General features: G+C 42.1%; 1 protein-coding gene across 2 annotated transcripts in view; it reads left to right on the top strand.

Annotated features, from left to right (window-relative positions):
• The first annotated feature begins 19,564 nt into the window (after window positions 1-19,564).
• The window catches only part of raly (RALY heterogeneous nuclear ribonucleoprotein), a 75,123-nt gene continuing 71,392 nt past the window's right edge, over window positions 19,565-23,295 (top strand). For both annotated transcript variants that reach the window (XM_056270544.1, XM_056270543.1), the window contains exon 1: window positions 19,565-19,661. The gene's annotated coding sequence lies outside the window, so the exon portion shown is untranslated. The remainder of the gene's footprint in view (window positions 19,662-23,295) is intronic.

Genomic DNA, 23,295 nt, shown 5'->3' with positions numbered 1-23,295 from the left:
TGGACCCCTGGGGGACACCATTTTGTATAAGTAATGAGTTTGAGGACACACCATCAACACGAACACTTTGTGTTCTGCCACTCAAATAATTATCAAACCATTTGACTGCTTTTGGAGACATTCCAATATCCACCAACCTCTGAGACAGGACATAGTGGTCAACTGTGTCAAACGCCTTTGAAAGATCTAAAAACAGTGCAGCACAATATTCTTTAGAATCAATAGCACTTATAAAATCATTTAACACTTTCATAGTGGCAGTGACAGTGCTATGTTTTTTACGAAAACCTGACTGTGAATCATTTAAAATATTTTTTGTTAGTAAATAGTCTTTTAACTGGTCACTTATAAGCTCTTCTAAAACCTTGGCTAAAGCAGATAGCTTAGATATTGGCCTATAATTATTTTATCATATTTTTTTATCAACACACTTGAATGGTTGTAAGTTTAATAAAAAGCAACATTTTGAGCAAAAAGCTGAGAAAACGTACTCGGTTACTAACGTAACCTCGGTTCTCTCTAGAGAGGGAACGAGTACTGCGTAATAGCTTACGCTAGGGGAAAACCTCTTTTCCACGAGATATTGAAGCCAAAAATTATCCTTAATTTTTTATTAATGTAAAACGCTTTGCAGCAGCAAGCAGACACAGGCGAGACAGCTCGCGCGCCTATTGGCTGCTCTTGCGGCAAAAGTCAGCAGCCTATCGAGAGAGACTCTGCGTGACATAATGACCAATGGGGGCAACTCGCGCCCATATCGTCACGTCCCGCCAGAAAAGGCGTGGTCTCACTCTATAAATATGCTCGTTAGGCTGGTACAAGCTGGTTTTCATCGCCGAACCGAACCAGAGCGTATTCCAAGCACGGCAAGATACGGGCAAATAGCACTGAATTCTAGACCGCCAAAAGCTTAGCTTGTAAGGCAGGTACCTCCAGGTTATAGTATTTTATAAATGTAGACGGCGAGGCCCAGCCCGCGGCCGTACAGATATCCTGCAGGGTAACCCCGCTAGACCATGCCCACGAAGAGGCCACGCCTCTTGTGGAGTGCGCTCTGACACCCAACGGGCACTGCAGGCCCTTTGCAGTGTAAGCTAGCGCAATGGCATCCACTATCCATCTGGATAGGCTCTGTTTCGAGGCGGCAAGTCCCTTGGAACGTCCGCCAAACAAAACGAAAAGCTGCTCAGTCTGTCTGAAAACAGACGAGCGCGACACATAAGCTCTCAGTGCCCTGACGGGGCAAAGGAGACTCGCGTCCTCCTCCTCATTGAGAACCGGAAGGGCAGACAGGGAAATTACCTGGGCCCTAAACGGTGTATTGAGGGATTTCGGCACATACCCGTGCTTAGGTTTGAGGATGACCTTCGAGTCATTAGGCCCAAACTCCATACATGACGCGCTTACTGAAAGCGCTTGCAAGTCCCCTATGCGCTTCACTGAAGCGAGAGCCGTGAGAAACACTGTTTTGAACGACAGGTGTTTCATGTCCACCAGCTGGATTGGCTCGAACGGGGCTCCTTTCATGGCCTCCAGGACCGTGGAAAGGTCCCACATCGGGACTGAAGGGGGCCTGGGAGGGTTTAGCCTCCGAGCTCCCCTAAGGAAACGCACGACTAAGTCGTTTTTCCCCAGTGACTGGCCAGACACCGGTTTTGCAAACGTTGCTATGGCCGCCACGTATACTTTGAGCGTGGATGGGGTCCTGCCCTTATCCAGTAGCTCTTGAAGGAAGGAAAGCACTTCCGAAACCCCGCAATCCACAGGTGAAAAGCTCTGGGCTTGACACCATGCAGAGAAAACAGACCATTTCGAGGAGTAGAGCCGCCTGGTAGACGGAGCTCTAGCCTGCGCGATCGTGTTTAACACTCCTTCCGGGAGGCTAGCGGGTACCCGTTGATGGCCCACGCGTGCAGGGACCACAGCTCCGGGCGAGGATGCCAAATCGAGCCCCCCGCCTGAGAGAGGAGGTCTCTCCTCAATGGTACAGGCCATGGGGCAGTGCTGGTCAGCTGCATCAGGGCAGGAAACCACGTCTGGTTTGTCCAGAGCGGAGCTACGAGCAGCACTGGGCATCCGTTTCCCCTGATTCGTTCCAACACTTGAGGAAGGAGCGAGACAGGAGGAAAAGCATATAGGGGACAGCGGGGCCAAACATGAGCCAGTGCGTTCTTGCTTTTCGAGAAAAACCTCGGGCAATGAGCGTTTTCGTGGGACGCGAATAGGTCCACTTGCGCTCTGCCGAACGTTCTCCACAGCAGCTGGACCGTCTGCGGGTGCAGCGACCACTCCCCTGCTGGAACATTGTTCCTGGACAGTCTGTCTGGTCCCACATTCAGGTGACCAGGCACGTGCGCTGCTCTTAGTGAGAGCAGGTTGCGCTGAGCCCAGACCAGGAGGCGTTCCGTCAGCCTGTGAAGGTTTCGTGTCCTGACGCCGCCCTGGCGATTTATGTATGCCACCACTGACATGTTGTCCGACCGGACCAAGACATGGTGGCCTGTCACCTGGGGACAAAAGCGCCGTAGCGCTTTGTCGACTGCTATCATCTCCAAGCAGTTTATGTGAAGGAGCTTTTCCCGTTCTGACCACAGGCCAGCTAGCGGTCTGCCCTCGAGCAGCGCTCCCCACCCCGAGGTGGAGGCGTCCGTAGACACCACCTTCACACTCGAAGCGGTACCCAGGCTTACACCTGACTGATACCAGTCGGTTATTTTCCAAGGTTTCAGAGCTGAAACGCACTGTAGGTCGACCTTGAGGCGAAACAGACCCGCTGTCCATGCCCTGGGCGGAACCCGCGCTTTCAACCACATCTGCAGTGGGCGCATGCGAAGCAAGCCCAACTGGAGTACAGAGGCTGCCGAGGCCATTAGCCCCAGCATTTTCTGAAACTATCGAGCCGAGGCGGAAGGATTTCGCGACGCGCTGAATATTTAGTCCGCGCTCCGGTGACAGGCGTGCCGTCATGGATAGCGAGTCTAACACTGTTCCCAGAAAGGAAATTTTCTGACTGGGAGACAGTGAGCTTTTCGCCCAATTGACTGTGAGGCCCAGCTCCTCGAGGTGCTCGAGTAATGCGGCCCTGTGTTTTATGAGCTCCGATCGTGACCGAGCTAGAATCAGCCAATCGTCCAAGTAGTTCAGGACTCGCATGCCCTGAAGTCTCAGGGGTGCGAGCTCGCGTCCATGCACTTCGTAAATGTACGGGGTGCTAGGGACAGGCCGAACGGCAGGACTGTGTATTGATACGCCTGGCCCTCGAAAGCGAATCTCAAGAATCACCTGTGATGGGACGCTATTTGTATTTGGAAATAGGCGTCTTTCAGATCTATTGACATAAACCAGTCCCCGTGGCGCACTTGCGCGAGGATTTTCCTGGTCGTAAGCATTCTGAACTGGCGTTTCACAAGCGCTCTGTTCAGCTGTCGCAGATCTAAAATGGGTCTGAGACCCCCATCTTTTTTCGGTACCAGAAAATATCTGCTGTATAGGCCCCCTTCGCTCTGAGCCTGAGATAAAGGTTCTATAGCCCCTTTGCTCAGTAGTTTCGCTATCTCGGCACGAAGTAGATGAGACACTTCGTTTTTCACCGTAGTTTCGACACGCGCCGTATAACGACGAGGGCGTCGAGCGAATTGTAGCGAGTAGCCTCTCTTTATAGTGTTCAGCACCCATTCTGATACCCCGGGAAGCTTTGACCACGCATCTGCGTGAATAGCTAGAGGTAGAATGAAATCCGGGCTCTGGCCGCGGCAAAACGGCAGCTCGAGAGCCCTGGTATACTGGGAACACAACACCGTGTTTACAGCGTTCGAGGCGGGGGGCGCGCTGATTACAGCGGGCGGCCTGGCCGCGCTCAGCTTCTCTATGGCAGATTGTGCAGAGAAAGTGAGCGGGGCAGATCCCGTAGGATTCGGCGTGTTTGTGTGAAAATGTGGGCGCGGGACAGCGGGCACATTTATTACACTGGAAACACTGTCGGTTAGGGCCGACTGAATGTGTGTTGGTTTCGTTTTTACAGAAACAAAGGGACACGCAGCGTGTAGTGTAAGCGGGCATTGTGTTATGGGCGCGTTCACTACATTGTGTGCACAATCGACCTGAGTCGATTTTATTTGTGCTAGCCCTGCACCGTGGCGGGCTGTGTCTGGGTGTGGGAATGGGCACTGGGGCGTGGGCATTCTTATAACACTCATAACACCATCGGCCGTGGCCGGAACACCAGAAAATGCACTCTTTATTGGATTTATCTGGGTAGCCGTAAAAACGGCTTTTGTGCGCAGGCAAGCGGGCTGAGACACCGGCTGGCTCACTGCGAAATACACTGGGACAGTCACGATGCTTGGAACTGACCGAGCGAGAAGTTTTGGTGGAGAACCGGCCACAGCGGGATCTGAACACCGTCGCTTTCCTAGAGTGGCTAGGAAGGCTTTGAGGCCTCGGGCTTGATCTCGATCCTCGGCCGGGGCCCGCGCTGAGGGGGGCGGCGTCCTGCAGAGCGAGAGCGCGGTCTTTGGTCTCGGGCGTGGCGGCGCTGTGAAGCGGCGGGTGGTGCAGGTTGCGGCTGAGAGCTGCGAGCAGACGGCTGTTTAGAGCGGCCTGCAGCGGAGCTCGAGCGCTTCGGAAGGAAGTGCTTCATAGCCTGTGAAGTCTTCTGCACCTCCATGAATCTGTCTGCGAAATCTTTGACGGCAGATCCGAAGAGGCCCGCTGGTGAAATGGGCGCGTCGAGGAACACAGAGCGCTCGGCTTCCGTCATCTCGGACAGCGTCAACCTGTGTCTCTCAGCCACGGTGAGAGAGGCCATATTCCGCCCTATGGCCTGTGCAGCGGCTTTAGCAGCGCGAAGAGCGAGGTCTGTAGCGCTTCTCAGGTCCGCCACGCAGATCGCTACGGGTCCTTCCTCGTCCATTTTAAGGAGAAGGTCGGCCTGGAAGATCTGCAGAATAGCCATAGTGTGCAGCCCTGAAACTGCTTGCCCGGCGGCGGTGTAAGCGCGTCCGTGCATAGCTGACGTCACTCGGCAGGCTTTAGAGGGGAGCGTCGTGTGAGCGCGCCGTCCAGCGGAGGGCGGGCAAAGATGAGACGCTACAGCTGGCTCCACAGGGGGAACGGAGAGGTATCCTCTGTCCTTCGCACCATCCACTGTGGAGAAAGCAGCCGAGGCAGAGGTGCGCAGCCTGGCGGAGAAGGGGGCGTTCCACGACTTAGTCACTTCCTCGTGTAGTTCAGGGAGGAAGGGGGCGGGCCTTGACTTCGACGGAGCTTCGTCTTTCCCGAGAAAGCGTCCGTCCAGTCTGTTGCGCGGCGGTTGCGCGGGCGCCTCCCAATCGAGGCCGATGCTTTCTACGGCCTGAGAGAGCAGACGCATCAGCTCAGTCTCAATGCCGGTTCTCTTACCAGTAGTTTGGCGGGAAACGCTAGCGGAGGGGAGGTCCACGGAGCTCGCCCAATCCTCGCTATCGGATGCCAACAGAGAACACGCCTCGGTGGGTTCGTCGAACTCGTGGACAGACGCGGCGGCAGGTGGCGGCCGTTGTCCGTCGGTGAGCGACTCGAGCGAAGCCGGCGAAGCTGGCGGGCGAACCGGCGAGCTTTGGCGGGCTGGAGATAGCTCGGGAGCGCGCTGGGCGCGGCGCTTCTTGCGGCGCGGCACCACGGCGGGCTGCGGTGAAGGCTCGGAGAATGATGCCAGGCGAGTCCTCAGAGTCAGCATAGGCAAAAGCTCGCAATGAGTGCATCCGCCGTCAGTGAGCGCGATGGCCGCGTGATCCTCACCCAGGCAGGACACACAGATGACGTGGCGGTCTCCGTCGCTGAGTGGGGCGCGGCACGAGCCACAGGAAGGCATCTTTAAAAAGACGCAGCTCTTTTGTGACGAGAAGTGAAAGTCGCGTCAAGTAAGCGAGCTAACACTTCTCAGCAGAGTTAAATACAGAGGTATATAAAAGGATATAGCACGCCGGAAAGCGCAGCAGGTACGGCAGTTGAAGGCGGCGAGGCCAGCGACTCCAGAAGCTCGTCCCGCTGAAAAGCTTGCTTCGACGGCGCGGCTTCTCACTCCGGATCCAGCGACGCGTGTGCTTCGCTGAAGAGATGAAAATCAGCTTGTACCAGCCTAACGAGCATATTTATAGAGTGAGACCACGCCTTTTCTGGCGGGACGTGACGATATGGGCGCGAGTTGCCCCCATTGGTCATTACGTCACGCAGAGTCTCTCTCGATAGGCTGCTGCATTTGCCGCAAGAGCAGCCAATAGGCGCGCGAGCTGTCTCGCCTGTGTCTGCTTGCTGCTGCAAAGCGTTTTACATTAATAAAAAATTAAGGATAATTTTTGGCTTCAATATCTCGTGGAAAAGAGGTTTTCCCCTAGCGTAAGTTATTACGCAGTACGAGAGATACTCTCGTAAGAGAACCCAAACTTTTGCAAGTTTTTGAAAATTATACCGTTATCGTCTCAAAAATGCAAATTTGTGAAAACGGTGACATCATGCTTATTGTTTCTTTACAAAGTGAAATCGCCAACTACTGGCCAGGCAGCAAAATACAGCGTTTTTATTCATTTTCGCGAATCTGTGTGAACAGGGATCGTTTTGACAACTTTGCCGTCTGTACATGAAACTTTTCAAAAACGTAAAGGAAAAACTTTTTTTTAAGTACATTGTTGTCATGTAAACACCCTAAATCTGTTGACAACTCTAGTACACTAACTTTCTATTCTGTTGAATGACGTACACATCACTGGTCTTCATGCAGATGTGTTTTGATGACATTCGGAACACAGAGCAAATGTATTATTTCTCTCATTGTCTATCATACCACTTTTGTCAGATAGTGGCAATTTTCTCTAAAATGCACCAGCAGTCCATCTCAGCACTTAAGCTTTTGTTTGGCCATCCTCATTGTTGAGAGCTTTCACCTTAATTTACTGAACATCTGAATAGATGGATGGAAGGTAGATGAATGGATGAAAGTTGGTGAGCAGTTTGTTGCTGTAGTCAAGTCACCTTCATTTATATAGCGCTTTTAACAATATAGATTGTTTTAAAGCAGCTTTACAGTGATAATAGGAAATTAAAGTAACAGAGATTGTTTTGGCTTTATAGCATCTCTAGAATAAAGTTATTGACCAGCTAAAGTTAGTTTTAATTGATTCACTTCCGTCGCAACGATCATTAGTTATTAACTTAGGGGGCCGCTAACACGACACCGTTCTAACAGAAAACCCTTAATGTGATCCGCCCGCTCATTTGCACAAAACAGTGCCTGGTGGCTCGAGAATGCAAACCATGAAATAGGTTCCAAGGTACAAGCCTTGAAAATTTTATAATACAGAATTTTTTATCACTTCCGCGTAGCCACGTGAACCGGAATTATCCCGACAACGTTTTATCTGTACCAGCGGTAAAGGGAAGGGAAGGGGCCTTCACAGGGGAGAGCCTAGTTGACACTTCAGGATGCATTGTCGTCATGTCCAGGCGCAGGTCCTTCATCAGATCCGGATACGCTGAGTTTTTTGTATGTCCTAATTTGGGGAACAGACACAGTCTCTATATGATGATATCTAGGTGAAAGAGTCTCTATGTGATGGGATTTATCTGACCTCAGTGACGTGAGACAGCTAGCAGACGGTCGGTTTAGCCAGTCTGTCTGCTTCCTGACCTGGGCCCCAATTCATGTTTGAGCTCTAAGACTATGTGCCATATTACTAGAGAGAAGAGCAGCACCAGGAGGGATGAATACCATCTCTTTTCAACAGGTCAGGTCTGCCCCAAAAACTTTTCCAATTGTCTATGAATTCTATATTATTTTGCGGACACCACTTAGACAGCCCGCATTGAGTGAGCACAGTCTACTAAGTATCTCATCACTCCTGCGAACAGGAAGGGGGCCAGAGCAAATTACAGTAGACATGTAGTCTAAGTTAAAGTAAACGAAAGTCTGAATTATTAGCCTATTTTTCTATTTATTCTGTTTCTGAGACACTTAATTTCCCTGTGCAGGAATATTGTACTACTGAGAAAACCTTATTTGTGAGTTGAATATGCTGTCTTTATTATTCTTTACTTGATAACATGCGTGTCTCTTGTCATGTCTCTTGTTATTCTGACTGCACAGCATGATATTATATATTAAATGGCACAGAACACAATGTTCCTGATGTGCTCATTTGATTAGAAGACTGATGTCATCTGCCTAATTTAGCATGGTAAATAATTGAAACATCATAGGTTTTTTTTTTTTTTACAGTTGTGTTTACATAAAGGCTTAAATAATGGGAATAGGGGAAAGCAAGGATTTTGAAGTTTTGCTCATTACCCTTTGACTATGTTTTTTTAGATTGTACCGCAAATATCTTTGACACGTCACATCATTCGGCAGTCATTACCCATGTCAATAAAATGTATAACTTAATTGAGTAAACTATACTGCACAAAGGTCAGTTATATTCATACAACCTTGGCTGTACCATTTTAACAGTAAATAATGTGCATTTTTGTGTATTTTACTTGTGCATGTGGTGGACTCATCCTCAGATTATGAAGGACAGATATCTATAGTGCCGTTAGACTAAACACAGCAAGACAATCAAGCTGATATGGAAAATACATATTTTAACAAACTTCACACAACAAAAAGATATATTTTTTTCTCTCGAGTCTATTATGATAGCAACAAATACACAAAATTGGTTTGTCAATGTCCCATTTGTTTAGCTTCTTTTGTCATTTAAACAGTTAGGGTTTGTTGTTTGACAAGTGCATAACAAGGTACCTTATCCAGATGTAAGAGTAAAGATGAATAAAAACGTCACTTTAAAAAATACAAACGTGCCATTGTTACCTCAAAGAGCCATTTCTACCTGATACTTAAAAATGACTTTTATCAAGTAAAATATAACCCTGGATAGCCAGGTTTCTGTTTGATATGTTAAATAATTGATTTGACTGTAAAACCAGGTCATCTAGAATAGATGTTACCATGGAATTTATTTTTAGGTTTACTGGCTTACAATAGACATCAGAGAGTTTTGGATGAATATTTTTTACTCTGCTAAAGCTCTACTGTAGTCTATTGACCTGCTTTTCTAAAACCATATATAGATGTTTATAGATTTTCAAGAATTGAATCAAAAGCAACTGGATTTTTCAGCACAGCAGCTTATGATGGGGAATCCCTGGCATTTAAAGACATTTGAGCACTGGGGTTTCATAAGACTTGCAGCCACAGCGGGAATTGCCTCCCTGAAGGTGTGAATTGAGATGAGATGCCAGTATTAAGATGTTACAGAGTACAGATGTTACGGTGTGTTGTGAGTAGCTGACAAATTGGCTCAACATTACCTCTTTTGAACTACCAGTCCGGTTTAAGATCTATACACTACTGTCCTCAAATGTGTGACCCTTCTTAAATGCCAGGGACTCCCTGCTATCAGGTAACTGGAGATGTCATTGAAAGGAGGGGCAGGCGCTTCTCAGCAAATGCCAAACAAAGTCCACTAGTGTCAATACCACACATCTTATGGACTTCGTTTTTTGTTGTTTTTGTTTTTGGGGATGGATTTATCCTTTTAAAGATGGTAATATATAAAAAAAAAAATTTAAAGTGACAGTGAAGACATTTTAAAGACGGCAAGATTAAAAAAACAGAAATGAATACTTTTAAAGATGGGACACAGGGATCATATAGGGGAGAGCGGGGCACAACCTAACACATTTTGGTTTTGGTACAATTATTAAAAAAATAATTAAGTTAGATTTAACTTTTTTTTTACACAAGCAACATACACATCTCTGCTACAAATGAACACTTAAAGTTTTTTTCTAGGGCCTACCATTTTCGTACAGTTGCACTGAAAGTGACAGAAGTGGAAATGTTACAACTTACCCCATATGCGGGGTTAATTGTAACAGACAGAGGGGTTAGTTGTAACACTTGTGTGTAACACATAATTCAGTACTATTTTATCTGTATAGTTTGATATTGTTTGTACATCTGTCTAGATAGATATCCATACATCCATTCCTCATCCAATCATCCTTCTATTATGAATCAATATCATGGATAGAGATATAGGAAAGGGCTGCACAGTTTTGCAATAAATAAATAAGTAAATTAAATCATCAAATATTGAAATAGCAGTTGAATTACATTTGTGTCTGGCAGCTGCATGTAAAAGTATTATTATTAATAATAATAACAGTAATAATAAAAAAAAAGAGCTTAAAATAAAAATTTTAAGGGTTTATTGCATTAAAAAAGGCTATATTTTTAATAAATAAACAAGTGATCCATGCATAGTACACTAAATTTAAAAAAAAAAAAAATTCCAACATTGTTTGTGAAAGTCCAACAAAGTTAAATATACAAATAAATACTCAAACCTGAAAAGCTGCGTGGCTCCCTGTTTTCATTTGATTATCATTGTACACTTGGCGGCTTAGTTGTAACACTATACAACTAACCCCGCTGTGTAAAACATATTTTAAGCCTAGCTAACAGTTGCTAGGAGTTCCTGACATGTTTCAAAACGGTGCTATGTTTTAGCCAACAAGACAGTGATTAAGGTAATATAAAGTTAGATTTGGAAACGTACACACCCAACTCAGAAACCGAAAAAAAACAATGATGAAAAAATGTACTTGCATGGTGTCAAAACACTCTTTGTCCAGTATCTTCACCAAATATTATCAAAACTTTCCACAAATTCGCGGGAGACCGTCTTCTGGCATCGAGAGAAAAAGAGCGGCTTGATCCTGACTAACTATGTAAAAGGTCCTTGTTACATTTAACCCCGCATTAGGTTGTGCCCCGCGCTCCCCTAGGCTATCAGCCCCTGTCATCTCTTCAGAATAGCTTGTTGTAGCTCTGTGTAGCTTTGTTTTGAATCTCTATATCTTGCTATCATTCTTTGTCATTTAAACTGCTAAATATAATTTAATCATCACCATATATCTGATATTATCTATCACTTTAATCTAACACTGCTTGCTAGCTTTTGATGTAAATCGCTAGCACAATACGTTTGCATTTCGCTAGCCTGTCATTCGTGTTTACTTTCTCTGTTCTCTCTTCCCATCTTTGACGGACCAATCAAACAACTATAAGTCAGAATCAATCAACAAACACGTCATGGAATTTTCTGTTATTGTTGCTTGCACTGCTTGTCACGAGTTTAAGGTACTGTATAGCCTTCTCTGTCAGTGGCAAGGGATTCACGTGTGAAAAATGGAGGGAAATAGAAGATAGAAGTCTGACAGAAGATTTCAGAATAAGAGATGCGCATCCAAACTTTAATCGAGGGTAATATTAATACAGGTAACATAAATCTTTTAAAAAGTCTTTAATTATTTCATACATAATAACATATAATCAAACCTTTTATGGAATGAAAGTTTCCATGGATGTTAAAGGTCCTTCATGGAACCATCAATGCAAATAAAGAACCTTTACTTTTAAGAGTATATAGATATAATAAGCATACATTTTCATTCAGAGACATCAGAACTTCAGGAAGCAGAAAGTACATTTGCCCTCTTACAATAGTCCTCGTTTTCAATGTACCCTTGCCATTTCTACATCAATGATGTGTGAACCAAGAAATGTTCCTGTGTGCACTGCGACATATCGACAGACCAAATCTGAGCAAACAAACATCAAAAGTGTGATTCAATTCCACAGTTTTTCATTTTTTAAACATTCCTCTAAAAGCTTTTAGATATGCAACGAACAGATAGCTAGATATGCAGCGCACTGTTTGATGCCATAACAAAATTAAATGAAATTATATTTCAGCTGTGTACCCTTGGACCTTAAACTCCTGTCAGATGTTCAGGTATGTGAAATATTTGCTTTAGTATAGGAAGAAACACACACATTACATCAGGTAGACAGGTGTGAGCTAACGTGCATTATATATTTTAAGGTTATAACCTCTGACTTCACGCGTCATTGAGATCCTTGTGCATCACTGACCTGAGGAACATATCAATACATTATTGAGTAGCTCATTAACCTAAAGTTCAACCCACAACCACTGACTGTTCAATAATAAACATCATAAGAGTGCAAACTACGTTGTATATTTTCACACTGTTTGGCATATTGTGTCTATAAGGGGATGAGTGTTTTAGGTCCATAAAAGGACAAAGCAAAAGCAAATAGTCCTAACATGGAATATAAGCCACAATTTTGTTTTTGTCGCATAGTTCAAATACTGTTCTGTAGGAAAAAAATGGAATGCACATTAGTGTTTTTTCAAGATCTCATAAATTCATTCCCAATTAATTAAAAACAAAGCACTGCAGAGATTTTCAGGAATTGAAATTACGCCACAGATAAATTTTTTTGACCCCTTAGGTAAAGGTCACAGAGATACAAATAACTGGCGTTATTGTGTTAGTGTTATTTAAATGCACACAGATGCATTGCATTTTGATGTTTAAACTGCCTGATCATGTAATATGCTACAGTGCTAAGAAATATTTTTAAAAGTTGTAAAAATATATATTTGTAATTTTTTCAAGTGACCTATCGCTTTAATCCATTTAACAATTTTGTAAAATGTCCATTGTCTTATTTTTCCCTATTTGCTCTAGCTTGTTTTCAGAGCTCAACAGAAACGGCAGAGCAATCCTGGACATCTGGCAGTTTCTCAGTCTTCTTCACCTCCATCACACTATCCGCCTTGTGTTTGATGATGTGTTAACACATGATCTCCGGTCCAATGGCATCATCTGACCTTTCATTTTTGTACATGCCCAGGATTGTCCTCATTTAAAAGGGCCCTCAGTGTTGACTTTAGGTGTTCAGTGCAGCGTCAAACAATTATTGAGACTCCTGATTCGTCAATATGTTTACAGGCAGCGAGGGGCTGTATTAGTTAACGGCCAGCCATCGCTCTGCATAATTACCTCTGGATGACGAGTTAAATAAAACAACCAAATTAGCATTGGATATTTCCTCCTGATTTTTAAAGCAAGAACAACGTAAGAGGAAGTATCGCTGTCAGGGGTTTGACAGTCCAGACCTCCTTTAGCCTGTAATCTTCAGTAGAATGAGTAATACACCCAGTGTGAACCATTTATTTCACTGGAAAAATGTCAAACACCCTCACCCAAACACTGTATATTTATGATTCTGGCCTTCAGGCTGAGTTACAGGCTATCTTGGGCTACCACCAGCTCAGGTTTTTGTGTTACCTAAGTTGTTGCTTTTGAAATACTGCCACGGCATCAGAATTGCCTTTGTGACTAATGACTGACTGGAAAGAATGAAGTTGCAAACAAGTTAGACGAAATCCCAAGTCTTCTTTTTTGTCTTTGATCTATAATGGTTTCTCTCAGCCCTCTTACAGGCGAGCATAAAATCTAGGCTCTTTTTGATACTGTTGTGGTGTTTTCTCAGAGGACCTATGTGGCATTTAGCTTCTGTTTCTCTGCGTTTTAAATAAGCAAATCAGAGTGTGACAAATCCACACATGTATCCAGTCTTTTGTCTCCACTTCTTTAGTGTTTTTTCCCCGTTAACAGGATTCAACAAATCTTGAGAGCACTATGGAGAGAGTTAAACTCTCAAGGGATGGTGAGAAGCTGTGAATTTGGAGGAGCTTCAACTGGAGCAGATGTGCAAGGACTAATGTGCGTTGTTGATGCTTGGAATTCTCTCTCTGCTGCTCTTCTGTTTTTGGTAGGTTGTTTCCTAAATCCTCATTCAGTTGTTTTCTCACTTACTGTCTTTCCATTTTCCTTTTCTACTCTGTCGCCCCTTTGCCGTTCCAATTTTTTTCCTCCCACACTCCCTCAGAGTATCCCCTATGCCTCTTACCTCCCATGTTATCATTAATAGTGGCATATCTATATTTGCTTGTCCTGATAAATTTTTACTTCCCTCTGAGGAATTGAATTAAAATCTTGAGCTTTCAGTTTAATTTTATCGTGTAGCTCTGGGCTCTAGGCTAAGCTGTTGCTTGCAACACAGTATGATGTCTCCATCACAACATAAACAAAAAATAGATGTGAAATGGCCGCATAAGCCCCACGGAGATATGGTAAATACCAGAGAAAAACATCTTGGTAATCCTTGCCCTAAGTGTCGCTTTCTGGCATTGTCTCATATCTTTAAGAGAGGTGTGTGTGTGTGTGTGTGTGTGTGTGTGCGTGCGCGCAGATAAGCTGTTTGTGTGGTGTGAACTTTTGATTGTTGTTTTTTCCTAAGAAACTATATAGATATGAATACAGTTTTTTATCTCAAGATATTTGATGTGCACATAAATAGTCCAACAAGTGTTGTAATCTGACATTGCTACAAATTGAAATATTGCCCCTTAGTCTCGGCCTCAGACGTCATGGCCAATGATTGTTGGGTCAACGTCTGATGCATATGACACACATAATTGGAAACACTTAAGGAGTTTCGACGTCGTCGTCATCTGATTGGTGGAATTTTACAGGATTTCCAGGAAACGTGTGTGTCGCGTTCTTTAACGGTCCGCCTGGAAACAAATCCGCCGTGACGCCAAACCCCCTCATGGAAGAAGAAACCCGTCGTGTTTACAACTGTGACAAAGAGTGCTTATCAGTATCAACTAAATGCTGGATTTTCGAAAGTATGTGAAGTATGTGTAAGCCCGTAGATCGGTCCAATGGTGGTTTTCCAATAATACGGGTTAAGGTTTCTGCGTCTTACTGTCTTTCCTTCGCGCAACACAACAAGATTCAATTAAATACATTTTCTCATATGTATTACCTCGTTATTTCATCTGACTCCATAAATGAAAAAGGTTTTAATGATATCTGAGCATCATTAAAAGTGAGCGAATGTTTGATTATTCTTTTTAACTCTTTAATTATATTTTAACCATTCAAATTAGGAAACTATGTCGCTCAGAGGTCCTCACGTTTAACGTTTACTTCAGTAGAGGTATGGCCACTATTACAGATATAAGCTGACCAACATTACTTCTCTTATAATAGCTTTGGATTGGCCATGCCGTGGTTTCCCACATACACTTATCTAAAGTAACATTAAAATAAAACAGACACACCCAAATTTAGATTTGTCAAGCAGCATTTGCTGTTCTAAATGGAAATTCTCTTCTTGTCTTTGCAAACCAAGTACACTTGAATTGATGCCAACTACCGTAAAACTTCAAATAATAGCCGAGTCCCAAATAGACGCCTGTCTCTTTTACACGCCTGGTGTGGCTGCAGGTGTGGGTAAATAAAGGCCGGTCTCAAATAGAGGCCGGGTCTGTTTTTTAGTTTCGGGTTGTAGGCCTATTTATTCCTCTAAAACCGTCAGATCGTCCGCTTTTTCGCGGCCGCCAAAGCAAATTTTTGTCCCTCCAAAGCCTTTTTTGATCGATGAGTGATGTAGAATGACTGCTGCGCTTGACAGGGCGCGGTACGAGCAGAGAGCGAGAGAGCGCCCCGACCACGCGCGCGCACTCTCACGTCTTCAAACAACACGAGCGCTGTCTTGCTCTCTCTCCCTCGCGCATATTAATCAAAATCAATTGACGCGATAGTAAAAGGTCGGAAGACCGCAGTTTCACGTGGAGCATTTGGAGATTTTTAGAGATTAGAGACAGGCCTATACACTCAATGAACAACATCTCAACACTAAATTATAAAGGCATGTCTCATATAGACGCCTGTGCTGTCTCAAATACAAGCCGGTGTTCTGACGATTTGTGCTGCCTTGTCGAAAAATGCTACCGTAGCGCGAATCGATCACAGAATGTCGATTAATATTATATGAAATACAATTATAATACAATTCTAAGTTATGAGTAGCTACTGTATACTGTAGACTACTGTTTTTATTTTTAAAACGGTGTGAAAAGTAAAAATGATCATCAAATATTCATCTTTTACTTGTCAAAGCACACCTTTCCTTAGTAGGCTAACTGAAACTTTCAGTTATTTTTGTTCAGCTGACTGGCCGTACAAATATTCATATGGTAGTTAGCATTTTTTAAAGGGAAATTACTTTATAACACATAGAAATTTACCTTTTGTTAAAAAAAAAACTGAGTCTGCACATGCGCATAACCAGTAAGTAGCAAATCTCGATGGGTAGCATGAATCGTCAGAACACCTGTGCAGTTCGACGATTTGGGAAAATAAAAGCCCGGGCTACTATTTGAAGTTTTACGGTATTAGTCGTCACTAATTTGACGCAGACTTGCGGTAACATACGAATCCATTTAATCTACTTGGGAAAACAATTTCAGAGACAGTCAGAATAAAATCAAATGTTTACAATTTATTGACCAGGTACAATAATTCAAAATCCAATTCATAGAATAAAATCATCGGTCAATCAAATATAATAACAACAATTCGGAAATCGAGAAATCATAGAAATATTTACCTGGCAACTAAAACTACTAACAGCGATCGTGTGGGAAGTCTACCTACAGACTCCTTGAACAGTTTGCCAGTTTTCTTATAAACCCAGATATTTCACTATGCTTTCCAAATGGTGTTGTCTGTCATTATAAATTAATTTTGGTCCCCTATTGAGACGTTCACAACTGTGGGATCAGAATGTGTAATTGAATGGGTTGTTGATAGCTGTAGAAGAATACGTATTTACATACAGGAGGTAGTTTGAGGATCTGGGGGAGGGCACACCACATTTCTCCTATTTATAACTTCTTTTAGCTTTTCATTATTGCTGGGAGAGAATGAGACCATTTTACCAGGCGCACTGAGACACTTTAAATGATACCAAACATGTATAGTTACTTTTTGTACACACTTAATCATTGCATAGATTTTTAGTGAGCTTTAAGTGAGGAGGAGAAGAGGGGGAGCAGGGGGAGGTGATGAGACTGTAAAAGTGAGGTGTGAGCTGCACTGTGTGCTGCGTCTCGGATGTTGCTGTTACATGTGCAAGAGAGAGTTCAAATGTTAATTCTCATGAGAGCCTTTTGTTTTCTCGAGGGGTAGCCCAGACTCGCCTTACATGTAAAGTTCATTGCATAGACTCTTTAAAATACATCCAAGAGTTTTACACACCCATCTGTTATTGTAGGGACATCAACGTAACATTTTACGCCCCTACATGATGCAGAACAAAAATGAACTGTGATTGGTTGCTTTACATGTCAGCCAGACGGCCTCTGGGCGATCCTTGGCCAGTGAAAGCTGCTATGGACTCCAGAACTTCTACCATCAGTCTCTCAAAGTTACATAAAAGACAATAGACTTTCTCAGTTTTTGAAATAACATAGCTGCCATGCTATGCATGTTTTTTTCTGCAATATTCAGTATGTATGCATACTGTGTACAGTATGAAATGTATTTTCTGCAGAAATAGTATATCAGTATGCTATTCTAAACATATAGTTATTTCACATAGTATTTATAAAAACCCAGCAAACATGTTGTGACAACATTCTGAAATGGTTGACATTGTCTGAAGGCTGTCACAATGATTTTTTACGACATTTCTGAACCATAAATTAAAATGATAAATGTATTGTCTGGACAACCACTGCACAACATGTACACATCACTGTCCTGAACTGAGGCGCGAATGTCAGACTTTTCTGACATTTGGTATAAATGTAATATGTTTGTTGGGTTTGAGCACTGGATAGAAGTTCTATAGGAATACTTGACAGACTGTTGAATTATTAACTTTCAATTGCATGACAGCTAGTTAGTTATGATGTCAACTCACCATGTAGAATAAAATAGCTAGTGTAACTAAGTAGTGTAAAACATGGTAACAAAAATAATGTATAACACTAATAACAGTAATGTATTGATACCTGTGTGTATATATATAATTTTCTTACCCATATCAACAATGATTGGAAGAACTCTATCTACTGGACATAAGACCCTATGGATGTTCTTTTTTAAATATATGCCTATTGAGAGGCTGTGGAACCTTTAAACTGTCTTATATTTGGACTATTTTATGCCTGTCTCCAAATGGGGTTACATTTACATTTACATTTATTCATTTAGCAGACGCTTTTATCCAAAGCGACTTACAAATGAGAACAATAGAAGCAGTTAAACTAACAGTAGGACAACAATACGTAAGTGCTATAACCCCTCTGTTTAATTTTAGTGCAGGTTTTTTTTTTTTTTTTTTTATAGAATAGAAGAGAAGAGAAAGTGTTAATTCTACTGAATCAAGTGCTGCCGAAAAAGATATGTCTTCAGCAGTTTCTTGAAAGTGGCTACTGACTCAGAAGCTCTGGTTGAGTTAGGCAGATCATTCCACCAACAGGGAACAGCCATGGTAAAGGTCCGAGAAAGAGATTTTGTGCCTCTTTGAGATGGTACCACAAGACGACATTCGCTAGCAGAGCGCAGGTTTCTGGATGGCACATAAGTCTGAAGTAATGAGTTTAGGTAAGAGGGAGCAGTGCCAGTGGTTGTTCTGTAGGCAAACGTCAGTGCCTTGAATTTAATGCGAGCGGCAACTGGCAACCAGTGCAATTGTGTGAGGAGAGGAGTGACGTGTGCTCTCTTCGGCTCATTGAAGACTACTCTGGCTGCAGCATTCTGGATCAATTGTAGAGGTTTGACAGAGCAAGCTGGAAGACCAGCCAGGAGAGCATTACAATAGTCCAGTCTGGATAAAACAAGTGCTTGGACAAGGAGTTGTGTGGCATGCTCTGTAAGGAAGGGCCTGATCCTCCTAATGTTGTGCAAGGCAAATCTGCAGGACCGGGCAGTTCTAGCAATGTGGTCTGTGAATTTCAACTGATCATCAATTACAACCCCAAGGTTCTTAGCTGACCTTGATGGAGTTATGGATGACGAGCCTAGCTGAATGGAGAAGTTGTGATGAAGTGTTGGGTTGGCCGGGACCACAAGTAGCTCTGTCTTCGCAAGGTTTAGTTGGAGGTGGTGGTCCTTCATCCAGCCAGAGATGTCTGTCAGGCAGGCTGAGATACGAGCAGCTACCGTCGGATCGTCAGGCTGGAATGAGAGGTAGAGTTGCGTGTCATCAGCGTAGCAATGATAGGAAAAGCCATGTTTCTGAATCACAGACCCTAGTGATGTCATGTAGATGGAGAAGAGGAGTGGTCCAAGCACTGAGCCCTGAGGCACCCCAGTAGCTAGATGTTGGGTCTTAGACGCCACACCTCTCCACGACACCCTAAAGGACCTACCTGAGAGGTAAGACTCGAACCATTGGAATGCAGTTCCCGAGATGCCCTTCATCTTTAGGATTGACAGGAGGATCTGGTGGTTATCTGTGTCAAAAGCAGCAGACAGATCCAGCAGGATGCAGCAGGGTTGTATAAAATGTCTTTTATGTTGCCATAAAAAATAAAAATAAAATAATTTAAACACCTTTTTAGAAGGCTTGTGTGACTGGATTCTTCATCTCATGTGTGTAAATATCATGTTAATGCTATTTAGCAAACACTGTGCATTACTTATGTGTTAAACTTTAATTAGCAAATGACTGAGTTTGATTACAAAATTACTGAGTGCACCTTTAAGTAGATACATGATGTGTCTCCCCCTGCGCCCTCGCGATGGTTTGCTCCACACCAGCGCTGTTTATACTGTTGAGCCGCTGCTTTCCCCGGTCACTGCGCCGCTGACACTGACAGCTCCTCCTCACTCACTAGCTCTTGTTGCTCTTTCAACATTTTTGCTCTCTGACATTTTCACCGGTGAGTACTTTCTTTTAATTTTCTCTTTTCTTCATCTTTACCTCTTTTCTACGTCCTCTTTTGATTTGAGAAGTGCTTGAATTTTGTTCTTCTTCTGAATTCAACTGACAGACGGTTTTTAATGTTTTACCTTCTTGGAGAGGGGGAACGTCAGGTATTGGTTAACTTTGGTAGTTAATTTTTGAGTGTATTTGTTTCTTTATTTTGTACAATATCCTGTATAGGAGCAAGTGCTGTACACGATTTTGTTTTGCTTTTAATTTTTGTTTTTCTTTCGTTCTTTGTATTTATCAGTTGGACATTTTGCTGTTCCTGACGAATTACCTCAGTGAGAACATTTTTCTTATTTTTTATTTCCCCAGTTTTGAGAGAACAGTTATGTTTCAAAGATGTGGAGCGATATTTTTTTTTGTTTAATCAAAAAGATATTTTTGATTTTTTTTTTCCTGTGCGGACTGATGTGATGTCAGTGTGTTTTGGAGCGCGTGTCAATGCAGCGCGCGACTCCTCCACTGCAGATCTCTGCGAACATTTAAACACGTCTGGACTGTCGAATAACACCCTAGATCTGCTATTATTCTACAGCACTTATCCATGTTATGTACTAAGAGACCGGGAATATGGACATGCTGCACACATACGTTTACTTGATTTAGTTTGATGATGAGGTCTGTTTCCATGGGCATTCCACGAAATGTGTGCTTTTTCCTTTTTAAAAAGCTTATAAAAGTAAATGTCTTTTTCAAGATCTGTCAGACAAAGAATATTTAAGTGTTAATATAGCATTATGCCATCTCAAGCCAAATGTATGCTGTTATACTTTAGTTACTGAATGCTTTTATAAAAGTGACATATTTTAAGTTTTTATGCTAATATTTCTACAAATATTCAGTATTCAATGTTACATACCTTATATAGCCTATAAGAGAATATGGGATGGGATGGATGGGGGGGGGGGGGGGGGGGGGTTGATCTGGATTTTGTTGTTGTGTTAGGAAAATGCATATAGCCTACTGTAATAGCAAATGTGGTGTAAGACCTTGTTTACACATATTGGCACTACACTGTAAAAAAATTGCTGTAGTTATGCAGCTGTTTGCCAGTAACTTGCTGTAGATTTAAATTGATTTATATTTACTGGCAACAGTTTGTTCAAAGTTAAATGAACATTAAACATTAACAAGTCTTTGTCTTTACAGAATAAAATTATAAAATAACAATCTAATGCAAAGCATTCTGGGAACCAGAAATCTTCATCAACCTTTTTCTGTTTTTTTTCCTTCAGATTTTGGTTCCCAGAATGCTTTGCATGAGGCTGTTATTTTAGTTTTATTCTGTAAAGATAAAGACTTATTAATGTTTAATGTTCATTTAACTTTGAACAAACTGTTGCCAGTAAATAACATCAATTTAAAACTACAGTAAGTTACTGGCAAGCAGCTGCCAGTAATACTGTAATTTCTACAGATTCTTTTACAGTGTAGGGACAGCAAAGGCACCCTTTTTGTGGAATGACCCTCCAAGCATGTGGTGAAATTGCTTCTGTGATTTACTGGCTGTGTCTCAAAACCTAGTGAGCTGTATACTTAGGTAACATTTTTGGGCATCATGCGCAGCACAGCTGATTGGAAACATGCTATATGGTCCCAAAAATGCAGTCTATGGGTCACTGTTTTACTATGTTAAAGATTCTTGCAAGTCAGGTGTGGCTTTATAATTGCATCTATTACAAGTGCAACAGTTTGATCTGTAGACGATGTACCTGGACTAATAAAGGTTTGTGATGTGCAATGTCCCTGAACTAAAATAAAAATAAAAATATGCATTCAGAACTCGTTAAAGGGTATGTTTGTTGTTCATGTTCGACCCAAAGGAGCATAACTGAAGACTTGTACAAATGTGATAGACGTGGTAAAGAACAAAAAAAAGTTGAAGATGGAGATGTGTTTCTGCCCACAGTCCCACTTCAGCTGCCACAATACTTTATTTGGAGGTCGTGACAAACAAGAGTCAAATGTTTTCTCCTGTCTCTTTTCCAATCTCATGCTTCTTGTCTCTATAGACATAAATGCACCCACTTTCTTCTCTTGAAAGTCCTCCATGTCTCTATAAGGTCTTCAGTGCATGCACTTTCACTTTAAAAAAAAGTCCATTATTGCATTTGTCCAGGTATACTTCTTTGCCATATTGTTTTAGTATTAAAAAAGCATACAGTTTGACCTTCAAAACACAGTGAAGCACTTTAAGCCATTTGTTCATACATTTCTACAGTAATGCTTTGTATTGCTCATGCCCTCCCATTGATGCACTTGTATTTTTTTTTCATAAAAGAGTTTGAAGGACACTATTATCTTTATGTTGTCATGGCATTGAAGAAATTTTCCTGGTTATGCACAACTTAACGTCTTTGTCATTAAGTTGTAAATAACAGAATATTCCTTTCAAGGCATGCAGAGATATGACCATGAACAGTGTTTTGGGGGTGATTTTTGTTGTTTTGGTTGGTCAATTCCGGTCTTTCTCCGCTTGCACTGCCGTTAGCTTATCTAGGTCATTAGTTGCCTACCTCAAGGACATCCAACTCAACTTGACCACTTACAGCTACTGAATTCAAATAACAGAATACAATGCCAGCACTAAAAGTGAAGCATTAATAAAATAATGGCTCCATACATTAAAATTAAATTAAAATCTACACATTAAGACAAAATTCACAGAGTTTATATGTTTGAAATATAGTAAAATATGTTTGTGTATACAAGAAAAAGAATACTATTTATATTTTTATTAAAAGCAGATTATTTATTCAGAAGTGTTCACACTTGTCTAAAGCTGGATGTTTAGTATTGCTTTTAATTATTTCTCGACTTCAAGAAATGTACTCTAAATTGTTGTGTCCAATGTTCAAGATACTAAATATAACCCTGCTTTAAGTAGTTAGCAGCACCACTGATTGGACATTGACATGGCAGTTGGATATATTTGCATTAGCTTGCAGCTTTGTTGTGAAAAGTTCAGATATTATTAGTCATTACTTTTTTTCTTCCATCAAAAGCCAGTGGCAAAAATTACTTTAAGCCAGCTAAATGTCAGGACTATTAAAGTCTCATGGGTATTTTGATGTTTTCAAGCTTTTTCACATTCCGTACTCATACTTTTGGAATATCAAAAATTAAAAAAGGTTATCAGACTAATTAATTAGTTCGGTCATATCAAGCACATCATGAATTAGAAATTTAGATTACATGTACATGAAAATTTTATGAGTAAATTGGCAGTTGTGCTCTTAACATAATCTAGGTCTCTGTGATGTGTAATGAATTCAGTCAGCCAGTCAGGGGAAATCTTGTTATTGCTATACAAGGCATTTCTTTATGTATGCATTTATGATAAAATGTTGTTGTGTAAAAATTGTGTTCTAATTTTCCTGCATGAAACATCAGATTTGTTTTGGTTTTTCCTTGCCATAAATTGTCTATACATTTGAGTGTGCATTTTATTATATTTAGTAAGTTTATTGCATTGTTGCAATAATGTTTGTGTTTGTTATTATTTACAGTTACTTACTGATTTTAAGCTCAAATGGTTTGTATATTATATTACATAACATTCTATAATTTAAAGGTAGGGTAGG

The sequence above is a fragment of the Rhinichthys klamathensis genome, unplaced genomic scaffold (assembly GCF_029890125.1).
Source record: "Rhinichthys klamathensis goyatoka isolate OS25496 unplaced genomic scaffold, OSU_Roscu_1.1 h1tg000303l_1, whole genome shotgun sequence".
Lineage (NCBI taxonomy): Eukaryota > Metazoa > Chordata > Actinopteri > Cypriniformes > Leuciscidae > Rhinichthys > Rhinichthys klamathensis.
This window is presented reverse-complemented; position numbering and strand designations above follow the sequence as displayed.